The sequence below is a fragment of the Scyliorhinus torazame genome, chromosome 1 (assembly GCF_047496885.1).
Source record: "Scyliorhinus torazame isolate Kashiwa2021f chromosome 1, sScyTor2.1, whole genome shotgun sequence".
NCBI classification, from domain to species: domain Eukaryota; kingdom Metazoa; phylum Chordata; class Chondrichthyes; order Carcharhiniformes; family Scyliorhinidae; genus Scyliorhinus; species Scyliorhinus torazame.
In genome coordinates this window covers 252,707,996-252,723,231 of record NC_092707.1, presented here as the reverse complement: position 1 = coordinate 252,723,231, position 15,236 = coordinate 252,707,996, and positions in this window count along the sequence as shown.

Below are 15,236 nucleotides of genomic sequence, written 5' to 3'. Positions count from 1 at the left end.
ATTGTGGAAGAGATGGAATTTATACCTGCTCACTGCCTTGCCTTGACGACTGTTGCTCAGGAGTGTGAATGAGCCCGTGGGCTGGATTCTCTGAAAATGACGCTATGTCCCCATTGGCGGGAAAACTGGCACCAACCACTCCGGCGTCAACAGCCCTGAAAGTGGGGAATTCTCTGTGGTGTTGGGTGCTCTGGTGCACAGATGAGCCAACACAGTTGTATGTGGTACAACTCTATTTTATTATAACTCTTATAATACAGTTCGTTCTGGATACTCTGCACGTGCTGTCTCCCTGAGTGTCTTTGGCAATAGCTGTGTCCTGGTTCTCCTCTGCAGCTCTTACTGACCACCAGGGGTCGTGTCTGTGCTTTTATATCTTTCTGTCATTGGTTGTGGTGTTGTGTGTTCTGATTTGTCTGTTGGTGTGTCTATCATGATGTGTGTGTTTGAATATCATGACATTCTCCAATCTTTCGGGGGCTAGGTTGACGTCGGAGTGTTTGGCACCGCTCCAGCCGGCTTTGAAGGGCCGGCGCGAGTTCGCGCGTGAGCGGAATGGCCGGCGTGATCTCGCGCATGCACGGACCGGCCGGCGTATTTCCGTGCATGTGCAGACTGGCCGGTGTATTTCCGCGCATGCGCGGGGGTTCCCTTCTCCGCGCCGACCCCGGGCAATTTGGTGGAGCCCTACAGGGGCCCGGCGCGGAGGAAAGAAGTTACCCCACGGAACCAGCCCGCCCGCAGAAAGGTAGGCCCTGATCGCGGGCCAGGCCACTGTGGGGACCCCCCGGGGTTGGATCCCCCCGTGCCCCCCCCAGGACCGCCCCCGCACACTTACCTGCCAGGTCCCGCCGTGCGTGAGGTGAGTAATTCACACCGGCGGGACTGGCCAAAACTTTATGGCCACTCGGCCCATCGGGGTCCGGAGAATCGCCGGTGGGGGGGGGGGCGCTGTCAACGGCCCCTGACCTGCGTGGCGGGAATCCCACCGGCCCCTGGAAAACGGCGCCAGAGAATAGGGCAGCTGGCGTCGGGGCGGGATTCGCGCCTCCCCCCCGGGGATTCTCCGACTCGGTGCAGGGTCGGACAATCCCAGCCAAGTGTTTTTCCACTTGGTGAATTGCCCAAGCTGAATTCAAAAAGCTCCTTTGAGTGAAAGATTAGAGGCCGATACCAGAGGACTAACCACCGATGCATCTTGCTTAAGGCGCTGAACAATTGTAGCTGAAGTTTCTATCCACAAGATGGTGATCCTAGTCAGTGTTCTAATCTCAGTCGACAGCAGTAGCTTTTCTTTAAAGTAGAAATCCGAAATCCCAGTGACTTGCTGAAAGAATGAAGCCGCGAGATTCCACACTTTAAACAAAATAGTTTTTACTGTACGAGAGTCTAGCAAATGCTACATTCTATCTTGATTAAATCCGTATATTCGAAAATCCAGCATCAACAGCAGTTAAAGATGAATTATCAGGCAAAATATGTCTGATTATGAACTATAAATTACACATTAAATAGTAGATACAAATAGGACAGTGCCTCTGACGCTATATAAGATGTTTCCCCAAAGTTCAAAGTTGCCCATGAAAAATGTGTGTCTGTGTATATTTTACCCTTGGAGAAACAGAGCCATTCAGTTTAAAAATAACCACACACATCTACACACACTACATAAAAAGGCCTGTATATTTGAAGTCGACATTTTTTAATGGGCAAATGGCTAGACTGATAAAATGGCTGCAGCTGACCACATGATGATACTTTCTGAGCAGTTTAAAAATGGACAACTGTTGTAAACCAGTAAGTTTGAAGATCTATTGAAGTTGATAGGCTAGGGAGAAAGTAAGTGGTCTAACGTAAGTGGATAGGATTTTGGGGTTGGGGGGGGCGTGGATCAGAGGTCATGGGGGACCAATGGCCAGGGAGGTCAGGTCGGATGTTGAGGGGGATTGGAGGTCCAGGATTTTGGGTTGGAGGTTTGGAGGTTGGGCCTCAAGGTGAGGGGGAAGGGCTTCAGGAGTGGAGGGGGTCTGGTCTCTGGAGGAGGAGGAGGAGGAGGACTTCCTGGGGGGGGGGGGGGTAGATGGGTATCTGGCCTTGGGAGAGGGGGCTTGGGGAGAGTGTCGGGCCTGGGGGGTGAGAGAGGGAGGGTATGTAGTCAGGTGTGGTCAGATCTGTCATAATATACACCGGTATATCATAGTGCAGACACACACTGATGGACACACAGTGGGACCAATCAACACACACAACACTGCAGCAAATCACCAGTGAGAGCACACGCACTATAAAAACAGGGGGCATCAGAGTTCCCGCTCATTCGAGTTGCAGCTAGCTAGGAGGACAGAGCTCACAGCCTGCAACACAGACATTCACCATGTGCTGAGTGCATCGACTGGTTAGGACAAGGCAAAGATCTTTAGTTAAAGCTAGTATCATATTAACCCACAGTCTGAGTATGTTTAAACAGCTAATGATTCAATAAAATAGTGTTGCCCTATTTCAAGTGTTGGTGACCTGTATGTGTTCCAGATCCCCCAACACATCAAGACCTGAGGGGCGAAGGATGGTTTTTGCATGGTTCACAGCACAGGGTAATTGTCCAGAGGAAATTTGCACTTCTCGGCAATTGCTATGCAAACTTATCTGTGAAATTCCAACTAGGGTTCCCAGCACATCTTTGAGGCACCCCTCCAACCGGATGATAGGAAGCTCAGACGTTTTTGCCCATTATGGAAAGTAAGAAAACGGCAGATGAATTGAATAAGTATTTTGCATCTGCCTTCATTGTAGAGAATACGAATAACATCCCAGAAACAATTGTGAATCAGGAGGTGAAAGAGAGGGAGAGCCATAAAACAATTACAATCACCAGGGAATAGGTACTGAAAAAACTAGAACTAAAAGCTGACCTGGTCCTGATGGACTTCACCGAGGGCCTTAGAAGAAGTGGCTGTTGAGATAATAGATGCATTGGTTTTAATTTTCCAAACTTCTAGAAAGATCTCATCAGATTGGACAATAGCAAATATGACTCCTCTGTTGAAAAAAGGAGTGAGACAGAAAGAAGGAAACTGCAGGCTGGTTAGCTTAACATGTGCCACAGGAAAAATGTTCAATTCTATATTAAGGAGGTTATAGCAGGGCACTTAGAAAATCTCAATGCAATAAGGCAGAATCAACATGGTTTTGTGAAAGGGAAATAGTGTTTGACGCTGCAGGCCCGACTGACAATCTTAAATTGGTTGTCAGCACAATTCTTAAAATACTGAGGATTATTTCGAAAATGTTAGCAAACAAGGGCTGCCCTCTGTCCCCAGTCCTGTTTGTGTGTTGCACAGAACACTTTGCTGAGTCCATCAGGAAGGATGTGGGCATTAGCGGGGTCTGATCCTCGGCAGTGGAGGCACTCAGATCAAAGCCACCCGGTACATGAATGACGTCACCGGCTTCTGCTCGTGTCTGTTGTCAGTGTACAGATGGATCAATGTCTGCGACAAGTTCAAACCTGCCTCAGGAGCCCAGGTAATTCATGGCAAGATAGAAGCCATATCCTTTGAGAACTGGGCTGAGTGATCCGTTGTCCCCTTCACCGTCAGGATAGACGGACTGAAGGTGCTGGGGATATGGTTCAGAGGAACTGCTAGAAACAGGAAGGAGCGAGTAACTATGGTTTAAAAAAACGGTGGGCATGTGGGAGCAACGCCCCAATGCGGGTAAGAACCTGGTGATCAGCAGTAAGGCACTCTCAGTGTTGCTGTATGTGGCACAGTTCTGGGCCGTTTCTCACTCCTGCACCACAGCGATTACCTGAACCACCTTCCACTTTATCTGGAGGTCAAAAATGCACCCTGTTCACAGGGACATGATGATGTACAAACCTCCAGATGAAGGAAGAAAAAAACACACTCAACATCATAGAATCCCTACAGTGCAGAAGGAGGCCATTCGGCCTATTGAGTCTGCACTGACCCTTGGAAAGAGCACCCCACCTAGGCCCACACCCTATCCCTGTAACCCAGTAACCCCACCTAACCTTTTGGATACTGAGGGGCAATTTAGCATGGCCAATCCACCTAACCTTTTTTTCAAAATATTTTTATCATTATTTCCAGTTTTAACAGGGTAACAGCTCAAGTGTATCTGATATTTACAAGCAACTTCGTATGTTATTTACAACGGTTTTCACATTAGGTCCCTCCCCTTACCCCCTCCCTTGTTGGTGGTCTGGTTCCTGGGTGCCCTGGGTGCCATGTATTGTGTTCCGCTTCTTTCTGTGGGGGCTTTTTTTTTAATTGTTTGGTGTTGGGGGAGGGCTGCATGGTCCTTCTCCTCTTCCCCTTGCCCGCCGTGCTTCATTTTGTGTTTCCCTTGGGTTTCCTACCCTCTCCTTCGCCCCTCTGCCCCTGTCTCTTGTGCCTGCCCTCCCTTGTCTTCCTCTTTCTCTTCCCCCCCCCCCCACCCTATCTTCCTCGTCGTTGTTCACTTCAAACAGGTCATGGAACATGCTGATGAATTGCCCCCACGCTTTGTGGAAGCCCTCGTCCGACCCTCGGATGGTGAACTTGATCTTCTCCAGGTGGAGAAATTCCGACAGGTCTGCCAGCCAGCCTGCAGCTGTGGGTGGTGCTGCTGATGGCCAGCCGAGCAGGATTCTCCGGCGGCCGGTTGAGGAGGCAAAAGGTAGGGCTCCGGCCCTCTCCCCCGAATGAAGATCTGGCTGGTCCGATACACTGAAGACTGCCACTCTCGGGCATGGCTCCACCCTCACCCCCACAACCTTGGACAGCACCTCAAAGAAGGCTGTCCAGAACCCGACAAGTCTGCGACAGGCCCAGAACATGTGGGTGTGGTTGGTCGGGGCTCCCTGGCAATGTTCACATTTCTCCTCCACTTCCGGGATGAAGCTGCGCATTTGGGTTCTTGGCAGGTGCGCTCTGTGCACCACTTTAAGCTGCATGAGGCTAAGCCTTGCGCAGGAGGAGGTGGAGTTGGCCCTACTTAGTGTTTCGCTCAAGAGTTCCCAACCCACTTCCGTCCCCAGTTCGTGCTCCCATTTCTGACTAGCTTCGTCAAGACGTAGTCCTGTCCTGTGCAGCAGCCGTCTGTATATGAGTAGAGCTGAGGAGTAGAAAGGGTGTAGTCTCAATGTTGGGGGTTTACTACAGGCCTCCCAACAGCCAGTGGGAGATAGAGGCCCAGTATGTAGGCAGATTTTGGCAAGGTGTAAAACAGGGTTGTGGTGGTGGGTGATTTTAACTTCCCCAATATCGACTGGGACTCACTTAGTGTTCAGGGCTTGGATGGGGCAGAGTTTGTAAGGAGCATCCAGGAAGGCTTCTTGAAACACAATGTATCTCGTCCAACTAGGGAAGGGCCCTACTGGATGTGGTATTGGGGAATTAGCCCGGCCAGGTGGTCGAAGTTTCAGTAGGGGAGCATTTCGGAAACAGTGACCATAATTCATAAGTTTTAAGGTATTGATGGATAAAGATAAGTGTAGTCCTCAGGTGAAGATGCTAAATTGGGGGAAGGCTAATGACAACAATATTAGGCAGTAACTGAAGAATGTAGATTGGGGGCAGATGTTTGAGGGCAAATCAGCATCTGGCATGTGGGAGGCTTTCAAGTGTAAGTTGATAGGAATTCAGGGGCATGTTCCTGGAAGGATGAAGGATAAATATGGCAAGTTTCGGGATCCTTGAATAACAAGAGATATTGTGAGCCTAGTAAAAAAGAAAAAGGAAGCATTTGTCAAGGCTAGGCGGCTGGGAACGCACAAAGCAAGTGTGGAATAGAATCATAGAATTCACAGTGCAGAAGGAGGCCATTCGGCCCATCGAGTCTGCACCTCCACCCTATCCCCGTAACCCAGTAACTCCATCTAACCTTTTTGGACACTATGGGCAATTTAGCATGGCCAATCCATTTAACATGCACATCTTTGGACTATGGGAGGAAACCCATGATAACAACTGTTGCTTCACACCAAGGAAAGTAGAAAAAAACTTAAGCAACGAGTCAAAAAGTGGGTCACAAAATGTAATTGGCCAGCAGGATTAAGGAAAATCCCAAGGTTTTGTATACATATATAAAGAGCACGAGGGAAGCCAGGGAGAGGGTTGGCCCACTCAAGGACAGGGGATGAATCTATGCCTGGAGCCAGAGGAAATAGGCGAGGTATTAAATGAGTATTTTGTGTCAGTATTCACCAAAGAGAAGGACTTGGTGGATAATGAGTCTGGGGAAGGATGTGTAGGTAGTTTGGGATCGATAGATAGGTGGTATTGGAGGTCTTGAAAAACATTAAGGTAGACAAGTCCCCAGGGCCTGATGGGATATTCGCCAGAATACTGAGTGAGGCAAGGGGGGAATTGCTGGGGCTTTGAGAGAAATCTTTGTATCCTCACTGGCTACAGGGGAGGTCCGAGAAGATTGGAGAATAGCCAATGTTGTTCCTTTGTTTAAGAAGGATGGCAAGGATAATCCAGGTTATTACAGGCCGGTGAGCCTGACGTCAGTGGTAGGGAAATTATTGGAGAGGACTCTTCGAGACAGGATTTACTCCCACTTGGAAATAAGTGGACGTATTTGTGAGAGGCAACCTGGTTTTGTGAACGGGAGGTCTTGTCTCACTATCTTGATCAAGTTTTTCGAGGAAGTGACGAAGATGATTATGAGGGTAGGGCACTGGATGTTGTCTTCATGGACTTCAGTAAGGCCTTTGACAGGGTCCTTCATGGTACAGAAGGTGAAGTCACACGGGATCAAAGGTGAGCTGGCAAGGTGGATGCAGAACTGGCTCGGTCATAGGAGACAGAGGATAGCAGTGGAAGGCTGCGTTTCTGAATGGAGGGCTGTGACTAGTGGTGTTCCTCAGGGATCAATGCTGGGGCCTATGCTGTTTGTAATATATATAAATGATTTGGAGGAAAATAAAACTGGTTTAATTAGTAAGATTGCGGACGATACAAAGGTTTGTGGAATTGCGGATAATGATGAGGACCATCAGAGGATACAGCAGGATATTGATCGGTTGGAGACTTGGGCGGAGAAATGGCAGATGGAGTTTAATCCAGACAAGTGTGAGGTAATGTATTTTGGGAGGGCTAATACAGATGGGAAATAGACAGTAAATGGCAGAACCCTTAAGAGTATTGATAGGCAGAGGGATCTGGGTGTGCAGGTAAACAGGTCACTGAAAGTGTCAACGCAGGCGGAGAAGGTAGTCAAGAAGGCTGAAGGCATGTTTACCTTCATTGGGCAGGGCATTGAGTTTAACGATTGGCAAGTCATGTTGCAGCTTTATAGAACCTTAGTTAGGCCACACTTGGCATATAGTGTTCAATTCTGGTCGCCACATTACCAGGAGTGGAGGTTTTGGAGAGGGTACAGAAAGAATTTACCATGATGGTGCCTGGTATGGAAGGCATTAGCTGTGAGGAGAGGTTCGATAAACTTGGTTTGTTCTCACTGGAACGACGGCAATTGAGGGGCAACCAGATAGAAGTCGACAAGATTATGAGGGGCATGGACAGAGTGGGTAGTGAGAAGCTTTTTCCCAGGGTGGAAGAATAAATTACTAGGGGGCATAGGTTTAAGGTGCGAGGGGCAAGGTTTAAAGGAGATGTATGAGGCAGCTTTTTTACACAGAGGTGGTGGGAGCCTGGAACTCGCTGCCGAGGGAGGTAGTGGAAGCAGGGACGATAGTGACAAATATATGAATAGGATGGGAATAGAGGAATAAGGTCCCAGGAAGGGTAGGGGTTTTAGTTCAGGTAGCAGCATGATCACTGCAGGCTTGGAGGGCCGAAGGGCCTGTTCCTGTGCTAGAATTTTCTTACTGTCTGTTGATTAGTTCCTCTAGTAGGTTGTCTCTCGTGCTCTGGGGTATTTTGCCGTCTCCTTGCAGAGGAAGTGTTTAATTTGGAGATGCCTGAGCTCGTATCCCGTCAGGTCCAAGTCCTCCAATCAGCTTGTCCAAGGTCACGAGTCTGTCCCGTGTGTAAAGGTCCCTAACCACGTCCTGTCTCCATTTTTTCAAGGTGGTGTCAAGCATGGCTGGCAGGAATTTGTGCTAACCGCAGATGGGGGTCATGGAGGACATCTTGGTTATTTTCTTTATTGTCACAGGTAGGGTTACACCTACAATGAAGTTAACACTACAATGAAGTGACTGTGAAAAGCCCCTAGTCAACACATTCAGGCACCTGTTCGGGTACACAGAGGGAGAATACAGAATGTTCAATTCACCGAACAGCATGTCTTTCGGGACTTGTGGGAGGAAACCGGAGCACCCGGAGGAAACCCGCACAATGTGCAGACTCCGCACAGTGACCCAAGCCGGGAATAGAACCTGGGACCCTGGCGCTGTGAAGCAGAAATGCTAACCATTGTGCTACTGTGCCGAAATGCTGCCTCATTTGGTTCCACGTCTTTAGTGTGGCTACCACCACTGGGCTGGATGTATACTTTGTTGGGGGGAATGGGAGCGCTGCCGTGGCGAGTTTTAGGAGGGTCTTTCCCTTGCAGGATTCCTCCAGCCTCACCCTCTCGGCAGTAGCCACCCAATGGTAGTATTGTAGATTTGGCAAGGCTCGACCCCCCATGTTTTTCTTCAATTGCAGTGTTGACTTGGGCACCCTCTAGTTCTTACCCCCCAACACAAATGCCATAATCATTTTGTCTACTTTGTGGAAATAGGCCTTGGGACTGAAGATCGGTATGGATCACAACAGGAAGGGGAACCTCGGCAGTACGTTCATTTTGATCATACGCACTTTCACTTTCCCTGGCGGGGAGAGTGCTAATCTGTAGGTCCTTTTTTACTTCCTCCGCCAGACTGGTCAGGTTCCACTTGTGGATCTGTGTCCAGTCATGGGCAATCTGGATCCCCAGGTAATGGAATTTGTTTTGGGCTAGTTTGAATGGTAGACCCTCCAGCTCTGTCCCTTCCCCGTTCGGGTTCACTGGGATTGCCTTGCTATTGCCCAAGTTGAGTTTGTAGCCCGAGAACTCTCTCAGAAGTTGCATGATTGCTTTCAGGCCTTTCTGTGGGTCTGAGACGTAGAGGAGCAGGTCATCCGCACACAGTGAGACTCTGCTCTCTGCCCCCTCTTTGTACCCTTCCAGCTTTTCGTGTCTTGCAGAGCGATCGATCGCCAGTGGTTCGATTGCCAGGGCGAACAGGAGGACAGTGGGCATCCCTGCCTGGTGTCTCTGTGCAGCTGGAAGTATTCAGAGCTGGTGGTATTGGTCCGAATGCTCGCCTTGGGAGCGTTGTACAGGAGTTTCACCCACAAAATGAATCCTGTCTCCAACCCAAACCGCTCCAGTACCTCGATGAGCTCCCTGCACTCGACTGTCGGAGGCCTTTTCTGCATCCAGGGAGATGATCACCTCCGGTGTTCTCTTCCCGGATGGGGTCAGTATTACATTCAGCAGCAGCCTGATATGCGCACTTAGTTGCCTACCCTTGACAAAGCCCGTTCGGTCCTCTGCAACTACCTCTGGTATACAGTTCTCCAGTCTCTTGGCCAGGACTTTCGCAAGTATCTTCGCGTCTACATTAAGCAGTGAAATGGGTCTGTAAGATCCACATTCCATCGGGTCCTTGTCGTTTTTGGGTATCAATGATATTGTGGCCTGTGTTAGTGTAGGAGGCAAGGTGCCACTCAAGTCTGCAAACATATCCCGTAGGTGCGGAGCCAGGGCTGGTGCGAATTTCTTATAGAAGTCCGCTGGGAACCCATCGGGTCCTGGCGCCTTCCCCGCTTGCATGGAGCTGATACTCTCTATGATCTCTCCCAGTCCTATTGGTGTTTCCAATTCCCCCCCCCCCCCCCCCCCCCCGCCTATCGTCCCCCACAACTGGCATGGCCAGTTCATCGCGGAACCGTTTCATCCCTGTGCCCCCGTTGGGGGGTTCGGAGGTGTACAGCTCTCGGTAGAAGGTCTCAAATGCTCAGTTGACCTCTTTTTGCTCGATTACCAATCTGCCTCTGCTATCCTCCACCTGCGCTATCTCCCTCATGGCTGCCTGCTTTCTCAGCTGGTGAGGCAGTAAGCGGCCAGCCTTTACCCATGCACACCGCTGACCATGACGTACCATTCCCTCTGTGTCCGTAACTATCCTTGTCGCAGTGAACCTCATCCTCTTACTAATCAATATGGTACTCCTCTCGCCCTTGTCCCGTAGCAGGAATGGTCGGTCTGCCCCACCCAGCCCTTTCTTATCAGCAGTCGGTCCTTCTCCCTGAAGTATGTCCCTTGGAGGAAGACTATGCCGGCTTTCAGGCTTCTCCGATGGGCGAGGACTCTAGATATTTTCACTGGGTCGTTAAGTCCCCTGACATTCCAGACGATAATCCTGGTGGGGGTTTTTTGTTCCCCTGCTCCAGTGGGATCAACCATACTTACCTGATGGAGGCACCTCTGCACTCCCGGTTTCCCTTCGTTAGGGGGCAGTCCAAAATGGATGCGGTCACCATGAGATCAGGCCCTGTGCTCTGGGGTTTCCTGTTGTCCAGGGGGAACCCAACATGGGCACCATCTCTGTGTACGCCATGTGGGTGTGCCCTGCACACCGGCGTCTCCCTTTGTTTAGGGACCCTCTGAAGTGGCTGCTAGCGGCGCCATCTTGTTTCCTCGTCCTGTTCTTCCCTTGCCGAAGTCTGTATGACACCCAACTCATTTTTCCCACTCTGTTCCTTTTGATTACCTCCCCACCCCCACCCCCCACCCCCACCTGCATCGGCCTTTCCCTGTCTCCCCCTGTGCTTTCCCCTTTCCTGTCCCTGTACCCCCCACCCCGATCAGGCGCTCCCTCCCTATCGGGAGGTGTGCCGTGGTCCCCCTTGTTTTCTGTCTTCCCAGTGTGTGGTCTTCCACCCTGGGCTGGTCTGGCCCCTTCCTTATGCCTGCTGACTGCCCTTTTCCCTGTTTAAACCCTGCCTTCCCCTGTCCTCACATCTTTCTAAGACTCAGTCTTCCTTTTATGATCAGAATGAGGCAGCACAGTCCCGAACAAACATGTTCACTGTCCAATGAGTCTTTTGCTCTTTCACAGTCTTTCCCTGCACAACTCTCATCGTTGCCGTGCCTGTCCCTTATCCAGGTCATTGTCTCTGACAAACTCATTTACTTCCTCTGGGGAGTTGAAGTAATGTTCCTTTTTTTTGGTAAGTGACCCAGAGCCTAGCTGGGAACAGCATGCCGAAACGTACCCCGTTCTTGTACAGGGCTGATTTCGCCTGATTAAACTTGGCCCTGCGTTTTGCTAGAACTTCCCCAATGTCCTGGTAAATTCTGATTTTATGTCCTTCCCAGGTGCTTGCTTTTGTTTGCCCTGCCCACCACAGAATCCTCTCAGGGTCCTGGTGGAGCTTTGCGATAATCGCCTTTCTCTGCTCCCCAGCCTTAGGTTTCGGTCTGAGAGACAGGCATTCTGGGGATTTGGGGAAGATGTCTCTCCTGACTAAGTTGCCCAGCATTTAGGTGACGTAGTCCGCCGAGTCTCTGCCCTCAATGTTTTCCAGCAGGTCCACGATCCTGATGTTTTGTCATCGGGACCTGTTCTTCTGGTCCTCAACTTTCCTCCTTAGGTTCCCTTGGTCTGCCACCAACCTTTTTACTTCTGCCTCCAGATTCTGTCGCTCTGGTCCGTCGAGGCTTCTCCAGGTCGAGGATTGTCCTCTCTTGAGTTGCCAATTTCCTCCCCAGCCCATCGATTGCCTTCTGCATGGTGGATATCACCTTCCTATATGCCTGGAGTTTCACCCCATCTGCACGTTTCCCTCGAGGTGACTGTGGTGGGGAAAATACCATTGTCCATCTCCTCGTGGAATGTGCCTTTGCAAAGAAGGTCTGGAGAGAGATGAGGTTTTAGTTAAGGTTAATCCTGAGCAGCTCTGTGACTCAGGACTCTGTGCTCTACGGGCTGCTCCCAGGGACGCATACCAAGACAAACAACCAGTGATGTTGGAAGATCATCAACTTAGTGAAAGATGTTCTTTGGTCTGCCTGAAACCTGTTAGTTTTCTAGTGCAAAGAGTGGTCCCCCACCGAGTGTTGCAGACTGGCACATTCCCAAGCCCAGGACTACATGCTGAGGGATGCACTAAAGCTTGGAGCAACCGTCGCAGAGGCGCAATGGGGAAAGGTCACTGTCTAAGACCTTTGTCACAGTGCACCCTATCCCCGTATTTGCGTGGGTTTCCTCTAGGTGCTGTGCTTTCATTCCACAGTCCAAAGATGTGTAGGTTAGGTGGATTGGTCATGATAAATTGCCCATTAGTGTGTCCAAAAAGGCTAGGTGGGGTTACTGGATTATGCGGATAGGGCGGGGACATGGGCCCGGGTGATCTTCCGGAGGGTTGGTGCAAACTCTTTGGGCTGAATGGCCTCCTTCTGCACTGTAGGGATTCTACGATTCCATGTCTTATGCAACGCCACGGGAGATAACATTAATACTATGCGTCCGGACCAGTGCCGTGCGATGTCAGCTGATGTTAATCGCAGGTACCTGATGAGGTCAGCTGATATTAATACTACATGCCTGGAGCAATGTCACAAGATGTCAACTCAATTTAATAGTATGTGGCAGGTACAGTGCTGCCGGAGATCAGTTGCTATTAAGACTCGGTGACTGGTGCAATGCCGTGGAAGGTCAGCTGATATTAATATTATTGCCTGGTGCACTAACACAGGAGGTCAGCCCGCATTCATACTAACTGATATTAATACCATGTAGCTGGAGCAATGCCACAGGTTAGCTGATATTAATACTGTGCCCCATGAGCAATGTCGCAGGTGGTCAACTCACATTAAAACCACGTGCCGGGTGCATTGCCGCTGAAAATAACATATTAATAATATGTGGCTGGTGCAATGCCGCCGGAGGTCCCGTCATATTAATGGTGTGTGGCTAGTACAATGTCACAAGAGGTCGGCTAAAAGTGATACCTGTGCTTGGAGCAATGCCTCGGGAGGTCATCTGACGTTAAAACCATGATCTTAATAGTATGTTCTTGGAGGAACACGCGGAGAGAACAGCTGAATTTAACAGTGTGGGTTGGTGTAATGCAACTGGAGGTCAGCTGAAATTAGTCGTATTTGGCCGGTGCAATGCCGCTGGCAGTCAGCTGATATTAATACCATGTTGGAGGTCAGCTGTTATTAATAACATGTGTCTGGAGCAGTACTAGCGGATGCCAGCTGGTATTATACTATGTGAGTGGTGCAATACTACAGGAGGTTAGCTGATATTAATACCATGTGCCTGGAGCAATGCCACTGGCGGTGAGCTGAAATTAATACGATGTGGCTGGTGCAGTACTACGGATGTCAGAAGGTATTAATACTATGTGACTGGTGCAATACCACAGGAGGTCAGCTGATAATACTGCTTGGTGCAACACCGTGGGAGGTCACTTGATTTTAATAGTAGGACACTGGAGCAATGCTGCCGGATGTAATTGGTATTAATACTATGTGACTGGTGCAATGTCCCAGAAAGTCAGCTGATATTAATATTATAGAATAGATTAGAATCCCTACTGTGCAGAAGGAAGCAATTCAGCCCAAAGAGTTTGCACCAACTCTTTGAATGACCATACTACCTGGGCTCAATATCCATCCTATTCCTGCAACCACACCCTAAGGGGCAATTTATCATGGCCAATCCACCTAACCTGCACATCGTTGGACTGTGGGAGGAAACCGGAGCACCCAGAGGAAACCAAGGCAGACACAGAGGGAATGTGCAAATACCACAGTTACCCAAGGTTGGAATCAAACCCAGGTCCCAGGCGCTGAGAGGCAGCAGTGCTAACCACTGTGCCACCATGCTGCCCTGAATATGACTGGTGCAATGCTGCGGGACGTCAGCTGGTCTTAACACTGTGTGGCTGAAACAATGCCACATGAGGTCAGCTGACATTACTAATATGACTGGTGCAATGCCGTGGAGGTCAGCTTATACTGATACAATGCGGCTGGTATTAATACTTGATGTACCATCAATGACCACGAGACGAGAATGGTGAAACAATTGAGGCTTTATTGCACAAGATGTTGAGCCTCCTGCAGCTTGAACCAGAATGGGAGCAGCGCAGGAGAGCTTACACTTTTATACACCGCCTGCTGGGAGGAGCCAGCAGGCTGGGATTACTGTGGTACCTGTAATACAGTGGCAGGACCGCAATACACGTAATGTGCTACCAGTGGTGTTTACCACATTCACGCCCTGTTTAAAAAGAGTCCGGCGGGGGTGGAGAACAACATTACAGATTTAGTCTGTCGGGGGCTTTGGCCCTCCGCTGCGATCGCCTCAGTCCTGGTGGTGGTGTGGGTGCCGATGTGGTCACCAGCGACTCCGGGAGTGTGTTGTCCTCTCCATTGTCACCCCGTAGTGGATCCAGTGAGGGGACGGATACTGCTGGGGTGGGGGCTGCGGTGAGGTTCGCTGGCGGGAGGGTGGGCGGCGCAGGGGTGAGGGAGGGAACCGGAGAGGGGGGAAGCGGTACCAGGTCGGGGGTTGTGGGTGGGGACCCAGCGGTGCCAGGTCCCGGAGGGAGACTGTGTCCTGTCGCCCGTCGGGGTGTGCCACATAGGCGTACTGCGGGTTGGCATGGAGGAGGTGGACTTTCTCAACCAAGGGATCCGATTTATGGCTCCGCACATGCTTCCGGAGGAGGATGAGTCCAGGAACTGTCAGCCATGTTGGGAGCGAGACCCCGGAGGTGGACTTCCTGGGGAAGGCAAACACATGTTCGTGAGGGGTCTCATTAGTAGTGCTGCACAGGAGCGACCGGATGGAGTGGAGCGCGTCGGGGAGGACCTCCTGCCAGCGTGAGACCAGGAGATTCCTAGACCGAAGGGCGAGCAGGACGGCCTTCCAGACCGTCCCGTTCTCCCTCTCCACCTGCCCATTTCCCTGGGGGTTGTAGCTGGTCGTCCTGCCTGAGGCGATGCCCTTGCTGAGCAGGAACTGACGCAGCTCATCCCTCATGAAGGAGGATCCCCGATCGCTGTGGATGTAGGTGGGGAAACCGAACAGGGTGAAGATGCTGTGCAGGGCCTTGATGACCGTGGCAGAAATCATGTCGGGGCATGAGTTGGCTAATGGGAAACGGGAGTACTCATCAATAACATTGAGAAAGTACACATTGCGGTCAGTGGAGGGGAGGGGCCCTTTGAAGTCCATGCTGAGGCGCTCAAAGGGGTGGGAGACCTACACC